Here is a 14,597-nt window from a genome sequence, read left to right as displayed (position 1 = left end):
CTATCAATGTGTGTATACTTCCACCATTACACTGTCGTATTCTGCACATTTCTTTAAATAAAGCCTTATTAGTTAGCACATCCTCCTATCAGGCACTAAACTGTTTTACTCTAGATATCATTTGAGTATCTTCTTGATATTTTCTATTCTATATTTATATAATTGACCTTCTACTTTCCCACTATGTTGTATGTACTCTTAATATTTGAATGTTTTCATAAAATATAACACATTCAAAAGTGCTATACAAAAATGAAAGACATTAAGAAAAAGGCATTTTAAACAGTCATTAAAAAGCAACACAATCTTCCTGCATTGCAATTACTCTAAACGTGTAATAACGTGCTTTAACCAGTAGGTGGTTTGGGTTAAAAGGCTGTCAAGTTTACAGTGTTAACAAAATAAAATATACTGCTGTTTAGTTTACGACGAATATTATTTTGTTATGGTTTTGATATTTGTAACACAAAAGCGATGGAAAAAACCCATAGCAACCAAAAAAAGATGGCCTTAACATGACCCAGTCGTATAGTAGTTAATAAAAAACAATAATATCAAAACAAAATATTACTACTAACTTTATTGTGAAATTAAAACAGAACGGTAAAAGAATAGTTTCCGGTGTATTCTGAGCCCGATCTCTGTAGATAAATAAAGAACTAAGACAGATGTGTAATATTTAATGCAGCCAAACCATTTATTACAATGCATTCATGTGATGACTTTCAAAGAGTAAAGCAAGCACTGCTGAATAAAGTATGATTTTCTCTTTTACGAAACCTTTCATATGGAATGCAGTTGGAGGTCAACCAATCACAGAGCTTGAGGACTGATCACGGGGTTCATGATGTAGTCCCAAACGATAGCTGAGGATTCTGGGTAGTGTAGTGTCTTCTGCCGTCCAAAAACTCCGAAAAAATATTTGTTTCTCCGAATTGAAGGGGGAAAATACAAAAGCATTGCACACAATTCAAACCAATCAATGTTGTGTAATTAACAAGGACAATTTGGTGTTTTTTAGTCGATGAGTAGTGCAGATATCACTGTAAAATCAATCGACAGTAAGGAGAATAGGCTACTTACTTCCGGGTGTAAAATTCTCCGTTATCCAATGGGAATGGACGCTCGTAATACAATACAGGGGACATGATCATTATCTTTTAAATAACGTTAACTGAAGGGAACAATCTATTTGACACAGCTGAAGCTCTGGCCTTCCTTAAAAACTAACTAATTTAATAAAAATAACAGTTGCATTACACACAATGCACGTTGTAGAAATGCGTGTGTGCACCACGACAAAGGAGCCTCATTCACTTTACATTGGGGTTGTTTGCGTGGTGCCGACACGCAAATGTAACAAAGTTCGTGACTCCACCACGCATTGTAGTGTTAAGGAGTCGTGGTGGAGTCACGCATTCTGGTGAGATCAGGTTGAGTAGAAATGCTGTACAACACTGTTGGTTCATTTTAAAGCAAAGAGAATAGTCAAAGTTGTCGAAATAGTTGGGTTATGCAATTGCACAAATATCGTTCATGTTCATGCTTCTTCATCTGTATTTTAAAGAGACTTAAATGTACGCACAGGACTTGCATTGCTCTATTATGTCATGGGTGGATGAGTGTTGTTTTTGGAATGCAAGATCAAACATCTGGGACCAAACTCACCAAATGTAGCTGAGCCGTCAGTGTTTAGGGACCAAATACTGTTTTTCAGTTCAATTTCTTTTCCAGCAAAGGGCAAACGGAAAATAAACAATAACTCCATCTGGCTGCAACCCAGAGCTATGACTTTTGTTGAATCTATTCTTATAGTGATGTTCGTTTCTTCTTCCAATGACATAGCACTGAGTGGTTTTAATCTGCAGGCTTCACGCTGTCATGCTGTCATTGCACAGTGGGTTTGATAAACCACTGCTAAGCGCTGTGTGCCTGCAATGGCAGGAAGCAGGCAGAAGCACTACCAGGCGTCAGTCCAGCTGGACGGCCACAGCTAGACTCCAGAGGCTGGCAGCAGCATGCTACACTCAGCTACGCTGCCTTTATGTGACTGAGAAGGAGTGGCTTTGCCAATTTGATTTATATCCCCAGATTAGCAGCTGCATCGGAGGCTGGAGGTTGTCATCCTCTTGTGCTTATGGAGAGATGCTCTTAGGGAAGGTCTTGAGCAAACAATTTCAACTAAAAGCCAGTGTGTAGAGGCTCCATTATGCACATCATATCCCTCCTGTGTGTGTCAATGTGTATGGAAATGGTCAACTGCATGGTCTGTGGGCACTGGGCAGCTCTCTGCTCTCAGAAACAGTCATGAAAGGCCCATTATCAATGACCCCTGCAGTAATAGAGGCAGCGGCTTTGTGCATGAGAGACTGTGGAGGCTGTAGTGATCAGCCAGCAGGGCCAGACCTCAGTAACGGGTCACTGCACGCTCTTAGCATAGAGATCCTCCAAGAAGTTTCCTCTGCCAGTTTAAGTCATCCGAGGAACGTTTCTCTCACTACAGATTTCCCTGATGATACTGCCAGAAGTTCAGAAGTGCATATTTATTAGGTCTGTAACTATTAAGGAATATTGGCAAAGTAAGTAATAGACTATTCCGCTTTAAGGAAGTTAGCGGTTTTAGAGACATTAGTAAATTGGAATCATCCTAAAGAGCTGACTGGACTTTAGATCAAACTTGACAATGAAACTGGATAAGTACCAAACTTTGACCTGGAACTCATCACCTGTTTGTTGCACGGTAGCTGTACTGTATACCTACTGAATACTGCAGTATTATGTGAAAAATGTTGTTGTGACGATTACATCGTATGTATTGAAGCTAACCTAATGTAAAAATACTTAATTATAGACTTTAAATTAGGAATCCATATTCCAATTTCAGCCCATGAGCGATTCAAAATAACTTTTGACATGCTTAAATCACCTCTGTAAATGTTGTACACAAACGTACACATGCCAAAACACATTGTTTCTCAAACGTTGAGGTACAAACAAAAGTCAGTATAAAACAAGTCAGTATAAAGTCCCTTTTTAGGGATTGTTCCACTGGAGTGCCAAAGCACAAAAACAAATCTAGTTAAAAATGATGTATTACTACTTACAACACTTTACTCCCTTTGGCACCATTTTGTCACAGACAGGAGGGCAATTTTACGGTCCCATTCAGAACTATAATTTGCAATTATGCCTTCGGTTATGATGTTATGATTTCGTATTTATCGCCTGTTTCTAATTTGACAGCCAAAAACGATTAAAGTCACCCATCAGCCTGTCATTTAAAATGATTCACCACACAGACAGCCATGGTACATTCCAAAAAAGAAATGGCATGATTTAAGGTTTTTCATCTATATTCAAACATCCCATTTGGGTGACAGAGAAATGAACTGTGCATGAGCTATTGGTGACACATATGATGAAAAATATGATGTTCTCTTGGGCTGTTGACAAGAGTACGACCAATATATAAGCCTGTATTTATTGTGGAGGCTATAAACCTAGCAGAAGTGAAAGCTTGGGGAGAAATGAGAGCTTGCAGGTGGTTACTTCCCAAAAGAAATTCTAGTGTTTATTGATCTAAATATCTGAGCGATTAATCCAGAGGTAAACAATAATTGCTATTGAAAGATTGTCAATCAAATGCATGTGTCTGAATTGAATATCTGACCGTGCTTCTTGGAATATTGAACGGATAAAGATTTTCCTCTCTGCTGGCTCTAACATTGGCTTAGATGAATGGGACAGAGGGGTAATCGCTGGTGAAACAGAGCGATTTTCCATTATGCCAGAGTCGTAGAGAAGGGAGGAGGGTGTCTGAGAAATGACCCAACATGCGCAAGTTGATCACATCTTATTAATTCAGCATGCTCTGCTCCTTCAGCCCTGCCCTGCCTGCGTTTGACCAACTATAGAAACTTCACTCAGAAACACAATCATCCAGGACACTAGGGCATCGCTGAATGCAATTACAACAGCACTGCTCAAAATGGGATCTAGTAACACTGGTCATGCCGAGGACTTATAAAAGAGGAAATAGTTGAAACTGTCTCTTTGATGTACCCCATTCAGATCAAACATTCAGTGCAACAAGAGTGTGCAACTAGGGCTTAAAAAACGGCTGTGCTTCCAGAGAACCAGCAGGAAACTTAAAATGAGGTTGGATAAAGTTCATTCACATGCTTGACACAGAGACTTTATTGAATTCCTGCAACTTCCGACAATAGATCTGAGTCCAGAGTGACTGTGTGACTTTCTCTTTTTCTGAATGTATTACTCCATTATTGACCTCCTGCTCCAATCTACCCTGAACACTCCCAAGCTACTGTAGGCTACCAGAGTTCCTTCGATTTCTATATCATCATATCTGGCCAATCATCTTGCTGTCCGCATTCCTTGAACCAATCCCTTGCTGCTGCCTTTCAGACCTACAATTGAAGAACCCACACCCCCCATCACCCCCATGATGTACAGATTGTTCCAGGAGATTCAACTATGAGATTCTGTTTTCCACCCCATACTGGCCTTTCTCAACCACCATCAGAGTGTAGAGTCCGGGGGGATCTGGTCCCATCTCCTATCTGCAGCTGTCCGAATATAATGAAGACACTGCAGATTGATAGAATCCCTAGTCTCTCTGGCTATTTCAGTAGTGATGTACGTTTACAATTTCCCTCAATATCCAATCGTAATATATTTTATATAATGTTGCACTCTTTATTAAGTCTCTCTCTTCCTCAATAAAGCTGTTGTTGCTATTAGCTCAATGACATTTACACTGCAAATTACTTGCAATGATGGAGATGAAATGTGGCAAAAAACAGTATGAACAAAACCCCACAATGTGTGATAGAGCTTAATGAAAAGAAAAAGGGAGGAAAAACACCAATAGCGTTTTTTGTGTGGATGTGTCATTTTCACTGCCCTGTGCTAAGCTCCTATAACAGCTACAAATTGTGTCCCAAGCTGACAACACCTTCATAACAGATCAAGGTGAACCGACATTCAGTAGCAAGAAAGGGGAAATTAGAGCAGTGGAATAGAGGCATGTCTGGCACGTTGCCAGCCTAAGCATCTTAGAAAAAATTCTTCAACAATGTCCTGTTGCTTCCATTCAGTGGTGGGATTACCTAATACGATTACTAGGGCCACCAATCAACCGTGGTGAATGTAGCCCATCATTACAGTGAGAAGATGAGGCAGGTGTATGACAGAGATTAGGAAAGGTGAACTCCAGTGAGCCATACAAAGCATGGCCTCGCTCAGAAAAAAGCATTCAGTGTTTACGACTAAGTGTGAGTGTTTCAGAAAGTGTAAGCTCTAAACAGGAAGTACCACTGAGGCTGATGAGAACAATAGTTCTGCAGGTATTTGGTAAAAAACAAACGTGTTTGACAAATTAATACCTTGACCTGATATTGATGTAAAAAGGGTTTGGGTTATTTCACTCAAAAATGGAAACACATGGTGTTACCAGAGAAAAATTCAAAGGATAACAAAAGATAGTAAGATTTATCCCCTGCGGACCACCAATGTAGGGAGAAAAATAGCCTTGGAAATTAATTAAATCAGTTTGGACCAAAGTGATGAACCAATCGACATTGCTATCCCTAAAAGCAATGTAGCTGGATAATAATCCTTGGACATGCATTCCTTTCATACATAATAACAATACCTGCATTACTAGGTAACAAGGGTCGAGCTAGAAAATATGTTGGATTTCGATGAGATGACCCTTTAATTTTGGTTATAAAATACAAGTTGACAAGCAAAACTAGTTATTTAAGCCACGTATTGTCACCTTTCTTACGTGGAAGACCATTGATTTTCATCTCGTATAATAGATGTTGACATTTCATTTGCTTCACTGCAATGGGACCCCAAATCAATTGCAGCCACCTCAACGATATGGTAACTCTTCCCAAAAGACATGCCTTCAGTTTATGTATTAAGCGTGATTGCTATGCTATTACATTTGTGGTGATATGTAGATCGGGACATAAATACATGTTTTTGTTTACTGTTACTTTCATTTATTTCAATAGGAAAGAAGAAGACTCTTTATGAGACATAATAATATCTCCCAGGGTTAGGTTTAGGGTTACAGTTATATTTTATGATTAAAAAAGTCAGCAATTTAGGGTCTGCAAAGTAATTTAGTACATCTGGTTCTGTATGTTTTAACTGCTTGCAACCCAGCACATGTAATTGATTCCTAGACCACCTGCTCTGGCTGTCCTAATCATCATCCATCTAAAGTATTGATGGATAGCTTTGATTTAGTTGACATGACTGTCTTCCAGGAAGTGAGGCACATGTGTTTAAAGGATTGTGTGCTCGTAGTTTTTTCCTTTGTTGTGAATGCATTTTTCATGCTTTGTTTGCTAAAAATAAATAAATAATTTAATATGATGCTGAAGGAAAAATAATTCATGTTAAAAGAAACAATATTTGCCACAAACTAACTAATTCATCATTAACGGGCCCATGTGGCACCATGTAGGCCTCACTGCACAGTAGGTTGCCACTTAGCTATCACTTGTGTTCCAGAGTCTGGCATCTTGTCATTTGGCTCATTTGAAGAAATGCAATCTGTTTCTCGAAAGCTGAACAGTTCTATCCCTCAGTCAGTATCCAAGCCGTTTCATGAAAACATGCACAAAGTCAAGGGCATTTTGTTGCAGTACACACACAGGTAAACAAATCCTGATGAGATACACTCAAGGTCTTTAATCTCAAAATAGAAATCTTCACTTTCTGTATTGCATGCATCCCAAGGAAAGAAATGAGCCTTATCTCCGAGGAAGGTGGCCATCCATCAACAATGTCTCTCAGTTTATCAGCCTGCCCAGTCGAAACGCACAATGATGTCATGCATTAATCAAATGCTGACACCTCACATTCAGGACGGACACATGTACCCTTTTCTCTCTGCGTAAATCTGGCAATTTTCCCGCTCTCTGGCTGCAGATTAAAACCCTTTCGTTGCTGTGCGACAATATCAAACAGCTGGCGGATTGTGCTGGAGCCGTGATGAAAGTGCGTACACTGAATATCCAAAAAGCACCATGTAAAGACTCGTGTACTGCAGCCACTTCATTACTGTTTTATTCTCAAAAATGTGTTGCACCAGTGCTCTTAGATGCAGCCCCCTCGCAGAGAGCAAAGTCGAATAGACTTTTACATGTTCTGTGTTACTGTACCCGGACCAATCTCGTCACCCAAAATGCAGTAGGACAAGGAGAAAGAACTTCTTGTGGCGAAGTCTCTTCTTCTAGACTTTCCCACCGGCTACTCATTCATTCTGTTTAGAAATTACAGAGTGCATTGAAGTGCTAAATCGAATCTCTCACGGGAGGCAGGGTTGTCATAAATGGAACATCTTGGACACTGTTGGCTCACAGAAACTCTCCAAGGGGCGGTATTCATGTCAGAACATTCATCTAATGTGGGAAGCCAAAGGTTTTGACTATGTAGAGCAAAATTGAAAATGTCTGTCACTGATGTAAGTGTTTGACTCAGCCTCAGAGATACTTAAACTGCCGTAGTCATGAAATCCTTTTGGAGGACTTTAATTTTCGGATGGATGATTATCTGGATTCGAAATAGCAGGGAGCCAGATGTGACCCTGGAACACATCCCTTCATTCCCTCTCTACTGTCCGAGGAGGATTTGGATTCGGTAGTGGTTGAACTCGATACCTCCCTATGTTAATATACAAATCACAAGTTTTTGCTTGGCATTCAAACTGACCTCTCAAAAAGGGGATCTTACAGCATGGTTATGATCCATATCGTAACCTTTTAACACAAAACAAAGCGTGTGTAAGAGCCATTTAGGCACATTTATTTTGGTAATTAATTATGGTTTTATGAGCCAATTGAATATTCTTTAATTTAACTTAAATGAGCTGATTAACTATGAATTATTATTATACTGTTTTTGTAACGTGTCATCTTGCTTATGGACAGCTCTAGTTTATGTGTTGTTATTATTTATACAAAGCAATAGTAGGGGCGTGCTCAGGTATAAATGACGCTGCCTGCATGACACAGCAGGAAGTCTAGAGAGGCAGTTGGAAAAAGTTTTTGACCGCACACATCCGTATGACCAATGGATCTTATTTGTTTATTTGTTTAAATACCGTGCAAATGTTGCACGTCGGCAGTGGGCCGCCAGCTGATCTATTGAACCTCTCAATAAAGCACCAGAATGGAACGAGCAAGGTATCTGAGTTTTTGAATATACGCGAGTCAATACTCGAGCTCGCCTCCTAGACTAAGTGGCCTTTGAACATGGATTTCTTTGGACAATTGGTCACTACAGCGTGTATCTTTTCTAATCAACTCATTCTACATAAATGTCAGGTATCCTCTTGTGTGCTCCCAAACAAATGTAGTCATATTCAAATCCTGCCAAATAACCCACTCACTCAACATCTTGTTAATGACCATCTGCTATTCTGATACCTTAAACCCAATGAACAAACAAGAAAGTTGATTGTGCAAAACCCTAGATTATGTTTCCAATATCAGTATTGTCTGTGAGGAAAAAACCTTATCGGATACTTGGATGTGTCACTGAACGAACGGTAGATAACCCCTGGCAAACAACCAAGATTATGTTTTTATCACGAACATTTTGGTGTCATAAAAAGGGTCTTTAGTTATCTTCAATCTCTCTGAAGCGGCCACTTTTGGAGACCACATCTTTACGATTAATGTGACACTCTATCGCCCAGCACTCCAGGCTATGAGGGATGACTGATACAAAAATGCAGCATTTCTTTTACTAAGATACCAGCCTGTTCAATAAGAGACTTTTGCACCAACAGTCACAATCATGAGCAATGATAGCAGCAGTGTAATTACAGGTGACTCTCGCTCTCTCTCTCACCCCTTCTCTCCCTCTCACAGTCTATGTCGCACAGAGCTGCCATCTTTAAAAAAGTGAGAATTCACGCAGAACATAGCATTTTTCATCTTACCCACACACTGCCTGCTATAACATGTATGCAAATGTGTATGACCGAGAACCCTTCCCAAGTCAATGACCTGATGGGAATGCAAAAGCTTGTAATAGAAAATGATGTACTGTATGTAATGTGTGTGCACTGAGAGGTACTATGTGGCTTTGTATGAGGGTATCTATTCTAATGATAATAGCAGTGATGAATGGTAATGATCTGAGCAGCCTTATCGTGTTCACACTGCTAATGCGGCAACAACCAGCCACCATTTACGATTGTCCTTTACCCCCCCTGCAGCAAAACAGCGTTTGCAGATAATTCAATACCTTTCGGCATTACAGTACGATAAGAGTGCTGTTTCGATTGACACAATGCTGATGTCCTTCCCTGGTTGTTTTTAAATAACCCAGGCTGTAGTATCTTCCTTTTACAGTTAAATAAACAGCTCTTAAGTAAGGCAACATTACAGTCCTTTATTGGGAATATAAGGGAATTCAAGGTGATGTGTTTCAATGTGCTTCAGGTTTTATCAAGATTTTATATTTTGTCTGAATGCACCAAGACTTTTTCTAGCACTGTAACAACATGCTTCTTCCACCAATAGCGGACAACCATTTAAATAATCCACGAGGTTAGGCAAACATAGGTCATTTTAATCACTTGAACAAACATCAATTAATGCCATTTATTTTGTTGACGAGAGTCTCATACAACTGGAGAACATTCAAAGGGAAATAAATCCTCTCTTTATAATAACCTCCATTAAACAGCTATCCTCAAGCTGAGTGTGATTATATGTTTTGTTGGGAGGAGTCGTCATCAATCTCCATGGTTCAACAAAGCAGGATCTGGGAACAATTGTGTTGTAAAATAGAATATAAATAATACAAATTCAGCAAGATAAATGGATTTCATTGCAAACCATAAAGTACCATGTTGCTATTAAAACGAGATTTGGAGATGTTCCCTTGCCTAGAATCCCCATAGGGCCAGTGAAAGACAGGACTGTAATCAATGACCTGGTTTCAGTAATTACTGTTTACTTTAGCTCATTATTCTCAGAGCCTTGATTAAGCAATAGTCCTTATGTGAAGGATATGTGGCCTTAATTGGTGGTTGCCAGGACGCTCATCTCCAGCTTTTGTTGTAATGCATATTAAGAGGAATGGAGTTCAGGAAGTGAGAGACAGCAGCTATTCTCGGCCCTACCTTTGAGTAATCCACATTCTTTAATTGTCAGAGGATCCAACATGTGACAAGAGATGAACAGCAGTCTTTCCTCCGGCAGAGCAAACCCTTCACACTGCGGAAGACAATTGTTCATATGTTGACATTTACAACCTAATTAAAACCAAGAAAGGAAATGATCCACGCAGGGTTAGATGCTCATTACATGCAGGTGGTTACACATAAAAACATAAACAACCTTACAAGTATTCACACGGACGACGATAGGATCCTACACGCCGTTTAGCTTCTCTACACACATTTAGCAGAGCATCGCTAATCCTGCCCGGCTGGCAAAACCTGCTCATTTGAATCACTGAAATCCTGAGATGATTAAAATGTATTACCATGTCACAGAATCACATACTCGTGATATTAAAGATGTATGTATGCACATAAATTCCCAATTGCCTCCTGTGTTTTGATTAGGGGCTGTGAGAAAGATGTAGGTAACAAATAAAATGTACGAAGGATGGAATCAGCACAACAATGTTGCCTGAATACTTTTGCACATTATTGCATTATGTGTTCACAAAGCTACCCCCGGCTGAGCAGAGTGGGCTGTCACATCTACTTATCTAGAAACATGCCTCTCAGCCAGTTTCAATCTCGCTGGTGTTATTGGACATAAGCTGAGCTTTGGTCTGCAGGTTGAAGGATTTTTGTATATACAAAGAGCATGAAACACACGGTGCTTATTTCTGTTTTCTTCCATTGAGACATCAAACTGTCTCGTAGTCAACACACTGATGATTGAAATAGCCATATTAACAGTACACCAATATCCTTTTTAATAATTCAGTGACTACATCAGAAAACACCTGAAGCATTCCCCAAGCTCCATTCATTAAAACGTCCTTCGAGTCCTTCCTTACGAAAAAGAATACCATCTAGACCTCACAATTCACTTCGTAACAATTCACATAACCAAGTGCACGCTGCGATGATACGCCATGCTGTGTTTGCATGTGCAGAACCTGGTGTTATGAACCTCACTGAATGCTGAACAAAGAAAACAGAGTCATGTCTTCCAGCTCTCCAGTTTATTCTTGCTATCGCATTTTAATTATTGACACAATATTAGGTAGGGGCCAAGAATGTGGTGTTTTGATTAAATGCTCTAATTCAAAAACTAATAAGACAAATGCATTCCTAATAAAGATAAAGCACTAAGCCTCATCACAGGAAATTATTTGACTATATATTGAAAAACATTTGTCCTTCCATCCACATTTCAGCTTCTGAATCCAGTAGGTGCTTATCGTTTAGTGTGTGTTAATCACATGCAACACGCTTTCTGGCTTTTATTTTCACGGGTAATTGGCTCTGCAGCACATGGAACCAAAAAACCTACAGACGACACACAGGAAGGGGAACACTGGGATGGAGATCACCGAAGCATATCATTTTTTCCCCCTCCATTTGATTACTCCATCCTGTTGTTTACTTATTACATTGTGCTCTTTCCCTTTAATCAAACACCCCCTAGTCTTGCCGATTGTCTCTATATTTTGAGTTCTTTAGATGTGCAGGTATTTCCTCCATTTCTCTTGCCTCACCTTCATTTTCCTCCTCGTTCCCACTCCTACTCAGAATGTGAGTGCACCCATATCTCGATTAGACCTCTGGAGACGCCTGTGCAATTTCCTGGAAGATTATAGTGATGAATTTACACAATATCAATCAGAGAAAATGCGCGCCCCGAAATAGCCCTCAACTATCGCAGAGAGATGTTTTTTGAGGTCCAAGAGCCCTACCAGAAACAAGGGTGACGTAAACATTTTCAGTTACGCTTCGGCATGCTTTTGAACGTTTCTCTAAGCTCCGGAGTTAATGTTGTCCTCGAGTGTTTTTCTTTAAAGAACATCATGGTCTAAATAAAACATTTCTGCTGTTAAAAAACAGGCATCGGAGAAGTACAGGGCGCCTGACAGCAGCCACTCCGGATCAAGATGAGCAATCCTCTGGTGACTCTTACGCGACTAGTACTTTCAACAGGCGGCTCTGAATGAGGTCACATTCCTCTGACCTCGGGGTATTATTACCCTGTAATCATGTGTTGCTCTGCATGGCTACATTTGTTATTTCTCGTTGACAGCCTAATGTTAGAAGAAAGCAATTTTACCTGATGGATGATCATACGAGGGTGGAGAGGCTATATCAGCTTCATGCCTTGCCGGTGAATTATGCACAAGAAAATCCCATATATGCCTGAACAGGCTACACCCACCGTCTCAGATATACTACATGTTGGCTTATTATAGCCAGGACTTTTATCAGAATGTGCATGAGGCCTATTGATTACCATAGCATTTACTTGTCCTATTAAATCAAGCAGGCTGTCAGTCCTTACATTACCACAGCGCTATGAAATATTGTTGACTAATTTTCAAGCCCCATTGCTCGGGCGACTGATTCATAGGTCTCACGACATTCATGATCATAGAAATCAATCGGCGCTGCTTCTTTGGTCCACAATTCGTCTGTTGGCGGCAATAGGCATAACATGTCAAAGTGGGCCTCCTCAATCTTGTCACTTTAAGAGCAATCAATACTGCTTCCCCACCGACCGTATACACCACCCCTCTCCTCACACTAGGCTGAACATTTCAATCAATATCTGACTGAAGGCTAAAAACATCTACAGAAGCAACAACAAAAAGCAAGGTAGAATTAAATGCTTTGCAATATATACGGAAGTCCACGACACTTTCGATGCAACGAAAACAGTTGGATACATAAAAATGAAATGGAATTCTGAGTCTACAAATAACGTGTTTGTGATGTGACGATGGTTCACATTTCAAAAGAGTTATTTTCTCTCCAAACACGTGCATGATTGATCTCGTATTACTTCGGCTCAGCAATTCAAGCAATCACCGCTCAATTACGGATCCGATCCAATCTGCAGAACAGAAACAACTTTTCATGTTTAAATACAGATTTTGCAACCGGGTATTTCCACTGTGAGTGTTCTGTCCCCAAAGCCTCATTCATCATTGCGGACAATTCTCAATGCATGGCCCGCCGTCGGCTTCGAGACAGCTCCAATCCACAAAAGGAAGCCTCTGGCCAGCGTACCTGTAAATTAGTCTGTCTAAAAAATTCTCTGAGCCCAGGGAGAGGTTTGATGTGTGCATCTATGGTGCTTGGCCTTAGAAACGATTGTATGAATTGCCTGGAGGATTATGGGACATAGACCTCCACTCCCTCATGCATATTTGACACTTCTAGCAGCACTCTCAGGCCCCGGTTGCAACTAATGGATGATGTTCGGCACTGTGTTGCATATGTATAAGCTACAAAGTTATGAGTGGGTATGCAGCATTCCCTGTGCGTGCCTATCTGTCTGAGCATGTGTGTCGGCTCTGTTATCTTGAGCCAGCCAGGGTAAGCGTTGGGCTGGGTGGCCCGGGTTGCCGGTTCCTAATTGGTGCGACTGCTCCCACTACTCTTGCCCTCAAAGGCTGGCGCTGCACTCTCCTGTTAATCTGTGCCAGGAATTTGGCTGGCTTGACGCAACACTGACCTGACAGCCCTTGGGGGGGGGGGGGGGGGAGCGCCAACAAACACAAAGGGAAAAAAAGTAGACGGATGAATATGCAGCCACTTAGACACACATACACAAATGGAATGAACTCAGATGCAAATGAGAGCAACAGATATGCAGTTAGACAGACAACCGCACACAGACGTCTACACACACACACACACACACACACACACACACACACACACACACACACACACACACACACACACACACACACACACACACACACACACACACACACACACACACACACACACACACACACACACACACACACACACACACACACACACACACACACACACACACACACACACACACAAACCACACTACTGTTTGATGCTGTTCCACCAAAACACTGTCAAGAGCTCTCCCTCCTCACCATAGCGATACTGTCCAGAACCATATCTGAAATGAAGTTGCGGCTCTTTCATATCACCTGATGATCACTGATTATGTCCACGCACATTCCCGCAGAGTGAAGTGAGGTTATTGATATCAAGTGCTCGCACACTGATATACATGATGTTCTTTTTGTCTGCAGGGACACCACTGACACCTGATCTGATGGCCTTTGAAAACTCATGGTACCAAGCTAAGCACTACACTTTTCTTTGTTAAAGGTCTTAGTATTACTGTAGCACAATACAGTGTGTGAGGATTCACAACACCACTCTTTAGTAAGATGACACATGTACTGACAAAAGCTCTTTTGTATCTCTTGATCTAGACTAGCTCTTGAAACTCCTTTCACATGTTACAAAAATGTCAAGTGCAGATTCTGTAAAAATGGTTCAACAACCATTAGCCGGACTAAATTGTAGGTAGCTCTTCAAAGAATATCAGATA

The 14,597-nt window shown here is 40.6% G+C and overlaps 1 protein-coding gene across 1 annotated transcript in view; it reads right to left on the bottom strand.

Moving 5' to 3' along the window:
* The window catches only part of LOC117468321 (muscarinic acetylcholine receptor M2-like), an 81,016-nt gene that overhangs the window by 29,350 nt on the left and 37,069 nt on the right, over nt 1-14,597 (bottom strand). The gene's annotated exons all lie outside the window — the stretch shown is intronic.

The sequence above is a fragment of the Pseudochaenichthys georgianus genome, chromosome 23 (assembly GCF_902827115.2).
Source record: "Pseudochaenichthys georgianus chromosome 23, fPseGeo1.2, whole genome shotgun sequence".
Taxonomy (NCBI): Eukaryota; Metazoa; Chordata; class Actinopteri; order Perciformes; family Channichthyidae; genus Pseudochaenichthys; species Pseudochaenichthys georgianus.
Note: the sequence above shows the minus strand (reverse complement) of the source record. Positions and strands in the feature narration are given on the sequence as shown.